At 49.1% G+C, this 14721-nt stretch overlaps 1 protein-coding gene across 1 annotated transcript in view; it reads right to left on the reverse strand.

Moving 5' to 3' along the window:
* The window catches only part of LOC121573347 (phospholipid phosphatase-related protein type 1), a 173055-nt gene that overhangs the window by 84380 nt on the left and 73954 nt on the right, over positions 1–14721 (reverse strand). The gene's annotated exons all lie outside the window — the stretch shown is intronic.

Consider the following 14721-nt stretch of genomic DNA (forward strand, 5'->3'; position numbering starts at 1 on the left):
GAAATCCTGCAGCGCCCGCAAGGTCCCCCTGCTCAAGGAAGCACAAATACTTATTTCCCTCATTAAAATGCAAATCAATTTATAACATTTTTGACATGCGTTTTTCTGGATTTCTTTGTTGTTATTCTGTCTCTCACTGTTCAAATAAACCTACCATTAAAATTATAGACTGATCATTTCTTTGTCAGTAGGCAAACGTACAAAATCAGCAGGGGATCAAATACTTTTTTCCCCTCACTGTAAGTATGTAGAAGGCTAGTTGGAAAGAGCATTTTCTGTCTAAGGACAGTGTTAGAAAGGAGATTTATGTCCTGAGGCAATGTGTTAGCTTCTATAAAGGAGAACTTAATGTATTTCTTTATGGTGGGGAGAGACAGATGGACACCACATCCATGCAAATAACCCACTAGCCCACATCCTGACATTTTACATTTCATACTGGAAACACCAGGAAGCAATAGGGAAGGAATAGGGAAACACCAGGAAGCAATAGGGAAGGCATAGGGAAACACCAGGAAGCAATAGGGAAGGTATAGGGAAACACCAGGAAGCAATAGGGAAGGCATAGGGAAACACCAGGAAGCAATAGGGAAGGTATAGGGAAACACCAGGAAGCAATAGGGAAGGCATAGGGAAACACCAGGAAGCAATAGGGAAGGTATAGGGAAACACCAGGAAGCAATAGGGAAGGCATAGGGAAACACCAGGAAGCAATAGGGAAGGTATAGGGAAACACCAGGAAGCAATAGGGAAGGCATAGGGAAACACCAGGAAGCAATAGGGAAGGTATAGGGAAACACCAGGAAGCAATAGGGAAGGTATAGGGAAACACCAGGAAGCAATAGGGAAGGCATAGGGAAACACCAGGAAGCAATAGGGAAGGTATAGGGAAACACCAGGAAGCAATAGGGAAGGCATAGGGAAACACCAGGAAGCAATAGGGAAGGCATAGGGAAACACCAGGAAGCAATAGGGAAGGCATAGGGAAACACCAGGAAGCAATAGGGAAGGTATGGGGAAACACCAGGAAGCAATAGGGAAGGCATAGGGAAACACCAGGAAGCAATAGGGAAGGAATAGGGAAACACCAGGAAGCAATAGGGAAGGAATAGGAAAACACCAGGAAGCAATAGGGAAGGAATAGGGAAACACCAGGAAGCAATAGGGAAGGCATAGGAAAACACCAGGAAGCAATAGGGAAGGCATAGGGAAACACCAGGAAGCAATTTGGAAGGCATAGGGAAACACCAGGAAGCAATAGGGAAGGCATAGGGAAACACCAGGAAGCAATAGGGAAGGCATATGGAAACACCAGGAAGCAATAGGGAAGGCATAGGGAAACACCAGGAAGCAATAGGGAAACACCAGGAAGCAATAGGGAAGTCATAGGGAAACACCAGGAAGCAATAGGGAAGGAATAGGGAAACACCAGGAAGCAATAGGGAAGGCATAGGGAAACACCAGGAAGCAATAGGGAAGGAATAGGGAAACACCAGGAAGCAATAGGGAAGGAATAGGGAAACACCAGGAAGCAATAGGGAAGGCATAGGGAAACACCAGGAAGCAATAGGGAAGGCATAGGGAAACACCAGGAAGCAATAGGGAAGGAATAGGGAAACACCAGGAAGCAATAGGGGAAGGCATAGGGAAACACCAGGAAGCAATAGGGAAGGAATAGGGAAACACCAGGAAGCAATAGGGAAGGAATAGGGAAACACCAGGAAGCAATAGGGAAGGCATAGGGAAACACCAGGAAGCAATAGGGAAGGAATAGGGAAACACCAGGAAGCAATAGGGAAGGCATAGGGAAACACCAGGAAACAATAGGGAAGGCATAGGGAAACACCAGGAAGCAATAGGGAAGGAATAGGGAAACACCAGGAAGCAATAGGGAAGGCATAGGGAAACACCAGGAAGCAATAGGGAAGGCATAGGGAAACACCAGGAAGCAATAGGGAAGGTATAGGGAAACACCAGGAAGCAATAGGGAAGGTATAGGGAAACACCAGGAAGCAATAGGGAAGGTATAGGGAAACACCAGGAAGCAATAGGGAAGGCATAGGGAAACACCAGGAAGCAATAGGGAAGGTATAGGGAAACACCAGGAAGCAATAGGGAAGGTATAGGGAAACACCAGGAAGCAATAGGGAAGGCATAGGGAAACACCAGGAAGCAATATGGAAGGCATAGGGAAACACCAGGAAGCAATAGGGAAGGAATAGGGAAACACCAGGAAGCAATAGGGAAGGCATAGGGAAACACCAGGAAAGCAATAGGGAAGGAATAGGGAAACACCAGGAAGCAATAGGGAAGGAATAGGGAAACACCAGGAAGCAATAGGGAAGGCATAGGGAAACACCAGGAAGCAATAGGGAAGGAATAGGGAAACACCAGGAAGCAATAGGGAAGGCATAGGGAAACACCAGGAAGCAATAGGGAAGGCATAGGGAAACACCAGGAAGCAATAGGGAAGGAATAGGGAAACACCAGGAAGCAATAGGGAAGGCATAGGGAAACACCAGGAAGCAATAGGGAAGGCACAGGGAAACACCAGGAAGCAATAGGGAAGGAATAGGGAAACACCAGGAAGCAATAGGGAAGGTATAGGGAAACACCAGGAAGCAATAGGGAAGGCATAGGGAAACACCAGGAAGCAATAGGGAAGGTATAGGGAAACACCAGGAAGCAATAGGGAAGGTATAGGGAAACACCAGGAAGCAATAGGGAAGGAATAGGGAAACACCAGGAAGCAATAGGGAAGGTATAGGGAAACACCAGGAAGCAATAGGGAAGGCATAGGGAAACACCAGGAAGCAATCGGGAAGGCATAGGGAAACACCAGGAAGCAATAGGGAAGGTATAGGGAAGGAGAAAATAGGATAAACAAAATGAACATTTAACTACCAGACAGTTCAGAATCAGAGGGATTCTTCATAACTTAAAACTGTGATTTCTGGGCCAGTATTCACAAAGTATCTCAGAGAAGGAGTACAGATCAAGGATCTATTTTTCCTATTAGATCGTAATGAACAAGTTGTATGGACAGAGGTGGACCTGATCCTAGATCGGCACTTCTACTGTTAGAAATGTTGCCTAGTGTGAAATACTCTCTTTTTATTGGCCATCCATTACAGCCAACGAGTGCGTAATCGTTGTGGTAGTTCATTACCTATGGCTGCTATACTTTGTGGTGGAACTAAGTGAACAACCTATGAGATGCATTCAAAGGCTGAGTCCAAATGGTGCCCTATTCCCTAATCAGGGCACTACTTTTCACCAGGGCCCATACGGAATACGGTGACATTTGGGACGCATCCAAACATTCTTACACAGCACCAATGGAGGTTTATTGTTTCCTTTGCTGGGTTTGACACCAACACTCTCCTCCTAAATACTGCTGACAGATTAGTCACAACATCCATCAAGGCTGGTGAAGCGTCCCAAATCACACCCTGTTCCCTATATGGTGCCCTACTTAGGGAACAGGGTGTGATTTGGGACACACCTGGATTATTATTATTCACTACCAGACTTCTCTGGATAGGGAGGTGATCAGTCAGTGTGGGCTTAGCGGAAGTTGGGTTGGTGTTGGAGCCAGAGCTGCAGGTGTAACAAGGTGAGAAATGCTCCTATTAAATTGTGTGACTTTCACCACGTAGGCTTCACTACTACTACTAGAGGTGCTATAGCTGTTATGGCTCCCACAGCTCCCACACAGCCCCCACACATCTCCAACACAGCCCCCACACATCTCCCACACAGCTCCCACACAGCCCCCACACAGCCCCCACACAGCCCCCCACACAGCTCCAACACAGCCCCCACACAGCTCCCACACAGCCCCCACACAGCCCCCACACAGCTCCCACACAGCCCCCACACATCTCCCACACAGCCCCCACACAGCTCCCACACAGCCCCCACACAGCTCCCACACAGCCCCCACACAGCTCCCACACAGCCCCCACACAGCTCCCACACAGCCCCCACACAGCTCCCACACAGCCCCCACACAGCCCCCCACACAGCTCCCACACAGCCCCCACACAGCCCCCACACATCTCCCACACATCTCCAACACAGCCCCCACACAGCTCCCACACAGCCCCCACACAGCCCCCACACAGCTCCAACACAGCCCCCACACAGCCCCCACACAGCTCCCACACAGCCCCCACACAGCCCCCACACAGCTCCAACACAGCCCCCACACAGCTCCCACACATCTCCCACACAGCCCCCACACAGCTCCCACACAGCCCCCACACAGCTCCAACACAGCCCCCCACACAGCCCCCACACATCTCCCACACAGCCCCCACACAGCCCCCACACAGCCCCCCACACAGCTCCAACACAGCCCCCACACATCTCCCACACAGCCCCCACACAGCCCCCACACATCTCCCACACAGCCCCCACACAGCCCCCACACAGCCCCCACACATCTCCAACACAGCCCCCACACAGCCCCCACACAGCTCCAACACAGCCCCCACACAGCCCCCCACACAGCTCCCACACAGCCCCCACACAGCCCCCACACAGCTCCCACACAGCCCCCACACAGCCCCCACACAGCTCCCACACAGCCCCCACACAGCCCCCACACAGCCCCCACACAGCCCCCACACATCTCCCACACAGCCCCCACACAGCCCCCACACAGCCCCCACACATCTCCCACACAGCCCCCACACAGCCCCCACACAGCCCCCACACATCTCCCACACAGCCCCCACACAGCTCCAACACAGCCCCCACACAGCCCCCCACACAGCCCCCCACACATCTCCCCACACAGCCCCCCACACAGCCCCCCACACAGCCCCCCACACAGCTCCAACACAGCCCCCACACAGCCCCCACACAGCCCCCACACAGCTCCCACACAGCCCCCCACACAGCCCCCACACATCTCCAACACAGCCCCCCACACAGCTCCAACACAGCCCCCACACAGCCCAACACAGCCCCCACACAGCCCCCACACAGCTCCCACACAGCTCCCCACACAGCCCCCACACAGCTCCCACACAGCCCCCCACACAGCCCCCACACAGCTCCCACACAGCCCCCACACAGCCCCCCACACAGCTCCCCACACAGCCCCCACACAGCCCCCCACACATCTCCCACACAGCCCCCCACACAGCCCCCCACACAGCCCCCAACACAGCCCCCACACAGCCCCCACACATCTCCCACACATCTCCCCACACAGCCCCCACACAGCCCCCCACACAGCCCCCACACAGCCCCCCACACAGCCCCCACACAGCCCCCCACACAGCCCCACACAGCCCCCACACAGCCCCCACACAGCTCCCACACAGCCCCCACACAGCCCCCCACACAGCCCCCCACACAGCCCCCACACACCTCCCACACAGCCCCCACACAGCCCCCACACAGCTCCCACACAGCCCCCACACAGCCCCCACACAGCCCCCACAGCTCCAACACAGCCCCCACACAGCCCCCACACAGCCCCCACACAGCCCCCACACAGCCCCAACACAGCCCCCACACAGCCCCCACACAGCCCCCACACAGCCCCCCACACAGCCCCCCACACATCTCCCACACAGCCCCCACACAGCCCCCCACACAGCCCCCACACATCTCCCACACATCTCCCACACAGCCCCCACACAGCCCCCACACAGCCCCCACACATCTCCCACACATCTCCCACACACATTTACGTCTCCTCCTCAGACGAACTACACCAGAGGGGAGAACGTAACATGGGGGTTCGTCCGGGATCTTTGATCCAGCTTGTGCCCGCACACTTTGGCAGTAGATGTGGATTGTGTGGTAGTTGTGTTGGGTGCAGGGTTTAGTTCTGTGGTGGGTGTAGTAGTTAGGTGGTGGATTTAGAAAATGGCCACCTTTCTTAACCTGAAGTTTTTTCTGGATAACCCTACGTGGGAGGGTTTTGAGAATTGTAGGAGAGTGGATTTAGAGACTTTGGCAGACCATTTTGATATCTCCGTGCCAAGGGGTTTTGTTAAGGCTGAGGTAAGGGCATTGGTGTTAGCGGCGCTGATTGAACAGCAGGGGTTGGTTTTGCCTCGGCCTGCGGTTGGAGAGGTGGTGGATGCTCTGGGTACCCCGTATAGGTGGTGTATGCTCCGGGTACCCCGTATAGGCCCGACGATGAGGTCGAGTATAAGGCCCCGGCCACCTTGCCTCGATTTGACCCTCTCTCTCCTATGCCTACGGCTGTACACTTGCAGCTGGAGGCAGAAGAGAGAGCACAAATCAGAAAGGATAAAGCTACATCTCAAGTTGGAGATGCGCCGACTGGAGTTGGAAGCAGAAAGGGACATTAAGATAAAGCAGATTGACTTTGAAATGCGCAAATTAGAAATTAGAGGCAGAGACGGCGAGGCTGGCCGCTGTCCCTGCCGTTCCCACTAGTGTGTTTTCCACCCCAGGATCTGCCTCTACCTTTGACATTAGCCGGCATATTGCTTTAGTTCCACAATTCCGTGAGTCTGAGGTTCTCTCTCTCTCTCTCTCTCTCTCTCTCTCTCTCTCTCTCTCTCTCTCTCTCTCTCTCTCTCTCTCTCTCTCTCTCTCTCTCTCTCTCTCTCTCTCTCTCTCTCTCTCTCTCTCTCTCTCTCTCTCTCTCTCTCTCTCTCTCTCTCTCTCTCTCTCTCTCTCTCTCTCTCTCTCTCTCTCTCTCTCTCTCTCTCTCTCTCTCTCTCTCTCTCTCTCTCTCTCTCTCTCTCTCTCTCTCTCTCTCTCTCTCTCTCTCTCTCTCTCTCTCTCTCTCTCTCTCTCTCTCTCTCTCTCAATTACGACATTGTTAAGGCTACTGTGCTCCGTGGGTATGAGATTATGCCGGAGGCTTATAGACAAAAGTTTAGAAAGCACTCCAAATCCTCTATAAAAACGTTTGTCGAATTCGCTAGAGAGAAGGAGTCTCTCTTTGACAAATGGTGCTCAGCGAGTAAAATCAATGACTTTGAAGAGTCTTCGTGAATTAATGTTATTGGAAGAATTTAAAAACAGCCTCCCAGAGCGGTTGGTTGTATACATTAATGAACAGAAAGTGTTAAAGTTATCTGAAGCCGCGGTGCTTGCAGATGAATTTGTGTTAAACACATAGAACAGTGTTTCCCACACACCGTAGTGAGAATAGACCGGTTGTATCCTCTCCTGTCTACACTTCCCACCGTTACACACCGTAGTGAGAATAGACCGGTTGTATCCTCTCCTGTCTACACTTCCCACCGTTACACACCGTAGTGAGAATAGACCGGTTGTATCCTCTCCTGTCTACACTTCCCACCGTTACACACCGTAGTGAGAATAGACCGGTTGTATCCTCTCCTGTCTACACTTCCCACCGTTACACACCGTAGTGAGAATAGACCGGTTGTATCCTCTCCTGTCTACACTTCCCACCGTTACACACCGTAGTGAGAATAGACCGGTTGTATCCTCTCCTGTCTACACTTCCCACCGTTACACACCGTAGTGAGAATAGACCGGTTGTATCCTCTCCTGTCTACACTTCCCACCGTTACACACCGTAGTGAGAATAGACCGGTTGTATCCTCTCCTGTCTACACGGCTGACTCCAAAGGAGGAACGCGCCTGTTTTTACTGTCATAAAGTCGGACACAACATTTCGGAATGTATGTCTTTAAAACGCAAGTCAACACCTTCAACCTCTAAACCCCATAAAAGTGTGGGTTTGATTAAGGTAAACTCTAAGAGCTCTGTAAAGGAGAGTCCTGGGGTTGTACTAAGTGGTCCCGATCCAACCTACGACCCGTTCATATGTAAAGGCTTTGTTTCACTGACAGGTGATTGTGGAGAACAAAAGCCAGTTTTGATATTGAGAGATACTGGTGCGGCTCAGTCTGTAATTCTCTCCAGTGTTCTGCCCTGGTCAGAGGAGTCTTATTGTGGTTTTAGTGTATTATTAAGGGGGATCGAAATGGGTTGTGGGCCTGTTCCGTTACATACTGTCCATCTGACTTCTGATCTAGATGTTTCAGAATCGGTGGACAGCTCTAATCATGGGTCACGATCTAGCAGGAGGCAAAGTTGTGCCTGTGTTAGAAGTGCTGGACAAGCCTGATGCTCAGTCAAGTGCTGATGTTTTGGCCACTACGTTTCCCGAAGCATTTCCAGCGTGTGCCATTACGCGTGCGCTTAGGTACCATGGTAGACTTAGCTGACTCTGTGCTTGCCCCTATGTTGAAGGGGGAAGATATCCAGTGTTCCACTCCTGTGTTCTGATTATGATGATGGTAGTAAAGACAAGACAATGGCTTCCTCGGTGGACTGTTTGGGATTGGCCAAATGTTTTTCCTCCATGTTACCTTTGAGTGAGGCAAAAAGGAAAGGTGGGACGTATTTCCTTGAGAAGGGTATTTTGATGAGAAAATGGACTCCCCTGCTGACCTAGAAAATGATTGGAGTTCCGTTTTCCAGATTGTAGTTCCTGCCACGTTTCAGACGAAGGTGTTGTCCCTAGATCATGATATTCCCTGGTCTGGTCATCTAGGGGTGACTAAAACCTACGATCGAATCCTCCGTCATTTCTTCTGGCCGGGAATGAAACGGGATGTGGCTCGTTATTGCCGTACATGTAGTACGTGCCAAGTGGTGGGGAAGCCTAACCAGGTAATTTCCCCGGCTCCTCTCTGCCCGATTCCGGTCATGGGAGAGCCGTTTGAGAAAGTAATAATCGATTGTGTTGGTCCATTACCCAGGACTAAGCCGGGTAATCAATTCTTGTTAACGATAATGTGCACTGCTACAAGGTACCCAGAGGCGATTCCTATGCGTAAAATCACAAGTAAGGCAATTGTGAAGGCGCTGATTAAGTATTTCTCTACCTTTTGGATTTTCCAAAAATCGTACAGACGGATCAAGGCTCTCATTTTACATGGAGATTGTTTGGAAGTGTGTTGAAGTCCTAGTCAGTGTCCCATCAGATGTCTAGCGCTTGCCACCCGGAGAGTCAGGGGGCGCTGGAACGTTGGCATCAGACGCTAAAAGCCATGTTGCGTAAATACTGCATGGACACAGAAAAAGATTGGGATAAGGGGGTGCCATACGTGCTGTTTGCTATTCGGGAGACTGTACAATAGTCTCTTGCGTTTAGCCCAGCTGAGCTAATCTTTGGGCCTCTAAAAGGTACTGAAAGATAACAAGTTATGGCTGATGATTCAGTTGGGTCCTCTACTAATGTACCAGACTATGTTAGTCAAGTCCGGGAGCGGTTGCATGACGCCTGTGCTGTAGCCAGAGAAAAATATGTCTTCCACAAAAAAAGAAAATGAAACTTCACTTTGATGTAAAAACGGTGTCTCGTTCTTTTCAACCAGGTGACCAAGTCTTGGTGTTGTTGCCGGTACCCGACTCGTGTCTCTCTTCCAGTTTCTCTGGCCCATATGTGGTGGAGCAAAAACTCAGTGATGCTGATTATGTTATCAAAACGCCAGACTGTAGACGCCCATTTTGGGTATGTCACATTAACAGGATTAAAGCGTATCATGTTAAGAGTTGGTATCGTATCCCCCATTACCAGTAAACCTCCTGTGGCATCCTCTGTTGCTTCTGTGAGCATGGTTACCCACCCAGGAGTAAGCATAATTGATGAGGAGGGTTTGTTGATGCAAAATACTCCTGAGCAGTGTGCTCGTTTATGTAATTCGGAGATGGCAGCGTCTCTCCAATCCCATTCGTTGCATTTGAATGATCAGCAGAGGGCTGATATTGAATTACTAATCACTGATTTTCCGAGTCTCTTTAAGCATGTTCCCAGTCGTACAAATGTGTTGAAACATGATATAAATGTAGGTGATGCTGCTCCAATCAAACAGCACCCTTACCGTGTGAATTCAAATCAAGGGGGTAATGATGAAGAAAGAGGTAACTTATTTAGTGGAAAATGAGATGGCAATCCCCAGTGGCAGTCCTTGGAGTTCCCCCCCTGTCTGTTGATTCCAAAGCCTGACGGGACTCAAAGGTTTTGCACTGACTACAGAAAAGTGAATAATGTTACTATACCTGACTCATTCCCTTTACCTTCCTACTGTATAGACACCATTGGATCGGCTGCGTATGTTCCTAAGCTTGACTTGTTAAAAGGTTATTGGCAGGTGCCTTTAACCCCTCGTGCCTCTGAGGTGTCTGCTTTTGTAACCCCTGACAGTTTCTGGCCAGTACACGGTAATGGCTTTTGGAATGAGGAACGCCCCCGGCCACGTTTCAACGTTTGGTAAATATTGTATTGGCTGATGTTCCTGATTGTACCGCGTATCTTGATGACCTGGTTGTTCATTCGACAACCTGGCTTGATCACATGAGCACATTGGAGGGCTGTGTTTGCACGCTTGGCCAGCGCTTCTTTGACCCTTAACCCTTAGCCAAATGTGAGTTTGGAAAGGCTACTGTTACATATTTGGGTAAAGAGGTGGGGCGGGGTCAGGTTCGTACCGTAACCGCTAAGGTGGACGCTAATCACCCGATTTCCTGCCCCTGCCACTCGACGGGAATTACGCAGATTCTTAGGCATGACGGGTTATTATCGTACATTTTCTAGGAATTTCTCAACTGTTGTAGCCCCAATGACTAGGTTACTCAGTCCTTCAGTGTCCTTTGAGTGGACCGCTGAGTGTCAATCTGCCTTTCGACTCTGTAAAAGTACTATTGTGTATTTCTCCTGTTCTTTCTGCCCCTGATTTCCAGAAACCCTTTGAGTTGGAGGTGGATGCCAGTTCAGTGGGTGCAGGCGCTGTACTATTACAGGAATACGATGGTCTAGATCACCCCGGTTTGTTACTTCTCTCGCAAATTCAACAGCTGTCAGTCACGCTATTCCACTATCGAACAGGAGACTCTGGCGCTGTTGTTTGCCTTACCAATTTTTTTAGGTTTATGTTAGCTTCCAGTGTATTGCCTGTTGAGGTGTATACAGACCACAACCCTTTAACTTTTTTGAGCCGCATGTACAACCACAACCAACGTCTTACGCGTTGGGCGTTGGTTATAATTTAGAAATTCATCACATGAAGGGTGCAGAAAACGTGGCTGCGGATGCTCTGTCCCGTGCCCGTCCCGGGTCAGAGGAAAATAAAATAATAGAATGAGGGGTTGACAACTATAGGGGGATGTGTTGAAAGTAAAAAAAATATATATAAATGTAATGTTCTTATAATAAACTCAGGGGTTTACTCTTTTTTTTGGGGGGGGGGGCGTGTTACGTGTGACATGTTTTTCTTTCTCCCAATCGTCCTTTGTAGTGTGTGTTTGGTTCAGAGTGGTTGTTCTGTTTGTGTGTTCTGGTTATTACAGGTGTGCTGAGTTGCGAGTGAGCGATGGTGGGGCGTGGCTTCGGTCCGGAGTCCTGGCAGCTGTGGTTGAGTGACTAGAGTATATAAACTGTTTGTCGTGTGAGCTAGCGAGAGAGAGAGAGAGAGAGAGAGAGAGAGAGAGAGAGAGAGAGAGAGAGAGAGAGAGAGAGAGAGAGAGAGAGAGAGAGAGAGACAGAGAGAGAGAGAGAGCGAGCGAGAGAGCGAGACCGAGAGAGCGAGAGAGCGAGAGAGAGAGAGAGAGAGAGAGAGAGAGTTTTTGGTTTGGCTGTTTGAGGATTTGGTTATTTTGATGTGTCTGTTTGTGTTCCAGCCGGTCGTCCTGCTGTATTCCACCCTACCTGGGTCCTGGAGAAGGGAAAGGTAGTTCTGCACATGGGTGTACATTCACACGTAGATAACCCACTGTTTTACACACTAGGTTAGCCGGGCGGGTGTCACCCCTGTATTTATGGTAACAGGTAGGAAAGCTGGTTAGGGCTTAGAGTGTGTTAGGAAGGATTAGGTGTGTAGAAGAGGAGGGACCTTTTGTTTATTTTCATTACTTGGACCCCGTTCCCAAACATTCCCTTCTCTTACCTTCGCTGGTTTGTTTGATTGGTCTTTGTTTTATGACTGTTTCTTTATGGGTGTTGTATATGTTATTCAGTACTTTACTAAACGACCCCAGAGGGCAGACATTGACTTCTGGTTGTTGTGTCCCATTATTGTAGTTAGTTACACCCCACATTTCTTCCCCATCCGTCTAGTTTACATTGTGTGCACAGGCACAGGGCATTTACATCTCCCCCTCAGACGAACTACACCCGAGGGGAGAACGTAACAGTTGTCCTATTGAGTCCGTAAGCCTATTCAACGGATCTGTAGTGTTTCCCATGTTAATGACTGTACTGCATTACTTTTGTATCTTGTCTATTAAGACAACTGTAACTACCTCATTTAGTCTAGTAAAAAAAACATTTAAGTGAATCTTGTTGCATTGAAGTCCTTAAACGAGTGATTGGATTCTTGAAGTGTAGCGCTCAACCACTTTCAGAGTGAGAATATAGAAATCGACTAGTGATTGAAACTACTGTTAATATAAGCATTAATGGTATAACGGTTAATAACTACTGATAGGAGTTAATTCAAGGGACCTTTATAAAAAATAAAAAATGGTGCCTCTACCTGATTAATTTGGATAGGATAACCAAATGAATTACGATAAATTAGATAAATGACTCCAGTAATTACTCAATAAATGATCTTGAATATTCATAGCCAAAGTCACAACACAAAATAGCAGTCCCAATCAAACCTAGAAATACATATTTAAATAGAAAGGCTAGCCACTAATGTGATGAGATGTACTGATCTTTTCCGTTTTATTAATGAATATCTCTCTCCATTAAACAACTAAGATAATGGAGCGCTGATAAAAGTGCCTTAGTGTCTGGAGACAGCAGTCTCAGAAGGGGTTCGACTTGTAACACAAAGTGAGACAGAAGGAGTGCTTAGCTTCTAATGAAATAAAGTGACACTTTAACAGGGAAGGAGAAAAGCTGCCTCGGTCACTAACAGAGACAGGAAGGGAGAGAGAGCAACAGAGTCAGACAGACAGTCAGACAGAGAGTCAGACAGAGAGTCAGACAGAGAGTCAGACAGAGAGTCAGACAGAGAGACAGACAGAGAGTCAGACAGAGTCAGACAGAGAGTCAGACAGAGAGTCAGACAGAGTCAGACAGAGAGACAGACAGAGAGTCAGACAGAGAGAGAGAGAGAGTCAGACAGAGAGTCAGACAGAGAGTCAGACAGAGAGTCAGACAGAGAGTCAGACAGAGAGTCAGACAGAGAGACAGACAGAGAGTCAGACAGAGAGACAGACAGAGAGTCAGACAGAGTCAGACAGAGAGTCAGACAGAGAGAGAGAGAGAGAGTCAGACAGAGAGTCAGACAGAGAGTCAGACAGAGAGTCAGACAGAGAGACAGACAGAGAGACAGACAGAGAGTCAGACAGAGAGTCAGACAGAGAGTCAGACAGAGAGAGAGAGAGAGAGTCAGACAGAGAGTCAGACAGAGAGTCAGACAGAGAGACAGACAGAGAGTCAGACAGAGAGTCAGACAGAGAGAGAGAGAGAGAGTCAGACAGAGAGTCAGACAGAGAGTCAGACAGAGAGACAGACAGAGAGTCAGACAGAGAGTCAGACAGAGAGTCAGACAGAGAGTCAGACAGAGAGTCAGACAGAGTCAGACAGAGTCAGACAGAGAGTCAGACAGAGAGTCAGACAGAGAGTCAGACAGAGAGTCAGACAGAGAGACAGACAGAGAGACAGACAGAGAGTCAGACAGAGTCAGACAGAGAGTCAGACAGAGAGTCAGACAGAGAGTCAGACAGAGAGAGAGAGAGAGAGAGTCAGACAGAGAGTCAGACAGAGAGTCAGACAGAGAGTCAGACAGAGAGTCAGACAGACAGAGAGTCAGACAGAGTCAGACAGAGAGTCAGACAGAGAGTCAGACAGAGTCAGACAGAGAGTCAGACAGAGTCAGACAGAGAGTCAGACAGAGAGTCAGACAGAGAGTCAGACAGAGAGTCAGACAGAGAGACAGACAGAGAGTCAGACAGAGTCAGACAGAGAGTCAGACAGAGAGAGAGAGAGAGAGAGTCAGACAGAGAGTCAGACAGAGAGTCAGACAGAGAGACAGACAGAGAGTCGGACAGAGAGTCAGACAGAGTCAGACAGAGAGTCAGACAGAGTCAGACAGAGAGTCAGACAGAGAGTCAGACAGAGAGTCAGACAGAGAGTCAGACAGAGTCAGACAGAGAGTCAGACAGAGAGTCAGACAGAGAGTCAGACAGAGAGTCAGACAGAGAGTCAGACAGAGAGAGAGGCAGACAGAGAGTCAGACAGAGAGTCAGACAGAGAGTCAGACAGAGAGTCAGACAGAGAGTCAGACAGAGAGTCAGACAGAGAGTCAGACAGAGTCAGACAGAGAGAGAGACAGAGAGTCAGACAGAGAGTCAGACAGAGAGTCAGACAGAGAGTCAGACAGAGAGTCAGACAGAGAGTCAGACAGAGAGTCAGACAGAGAGTCAGACAGAGAGTCAGACAGAGAGTCAGACAGAGAGTCAGACAGAGTCAGACAGAGAGTCAGACAGAGAGTCAGACAGAGAGTCAGACAGAGAGTCAGACAGAGAGTCAGACAGAGAGTCAGACAGAGAGTCAGAGAGTCAGACAGAGAGAGATGCATCTATAGATGATCTTATTGTATCTCGTTGTACCTACTCAATGTTGTTACATGAATACACTGACTGATCTCATTGCCCAAATATACAACTTTTTTATTTGTTTGTTTACTCAAAGTAAAATGCTTTTTAGATTGTCACATTATAATTATT

This window comes from Coregonus clupeaformis, chromosome 9, assembly GCF_020615455.1.
Source record: "Coregonus clupeaformis isolate EN_2021a chromosome 9, ASM2061545v1, whole genome shotgun sequence".
In the NCBI taxonomy this organism is placed as follows: Eukaryota; Metazoa; Chordata; class Actinopteri; order Salmoniformes; family Salmonidae; genus Coregonus; species Coregonus clupeaformis.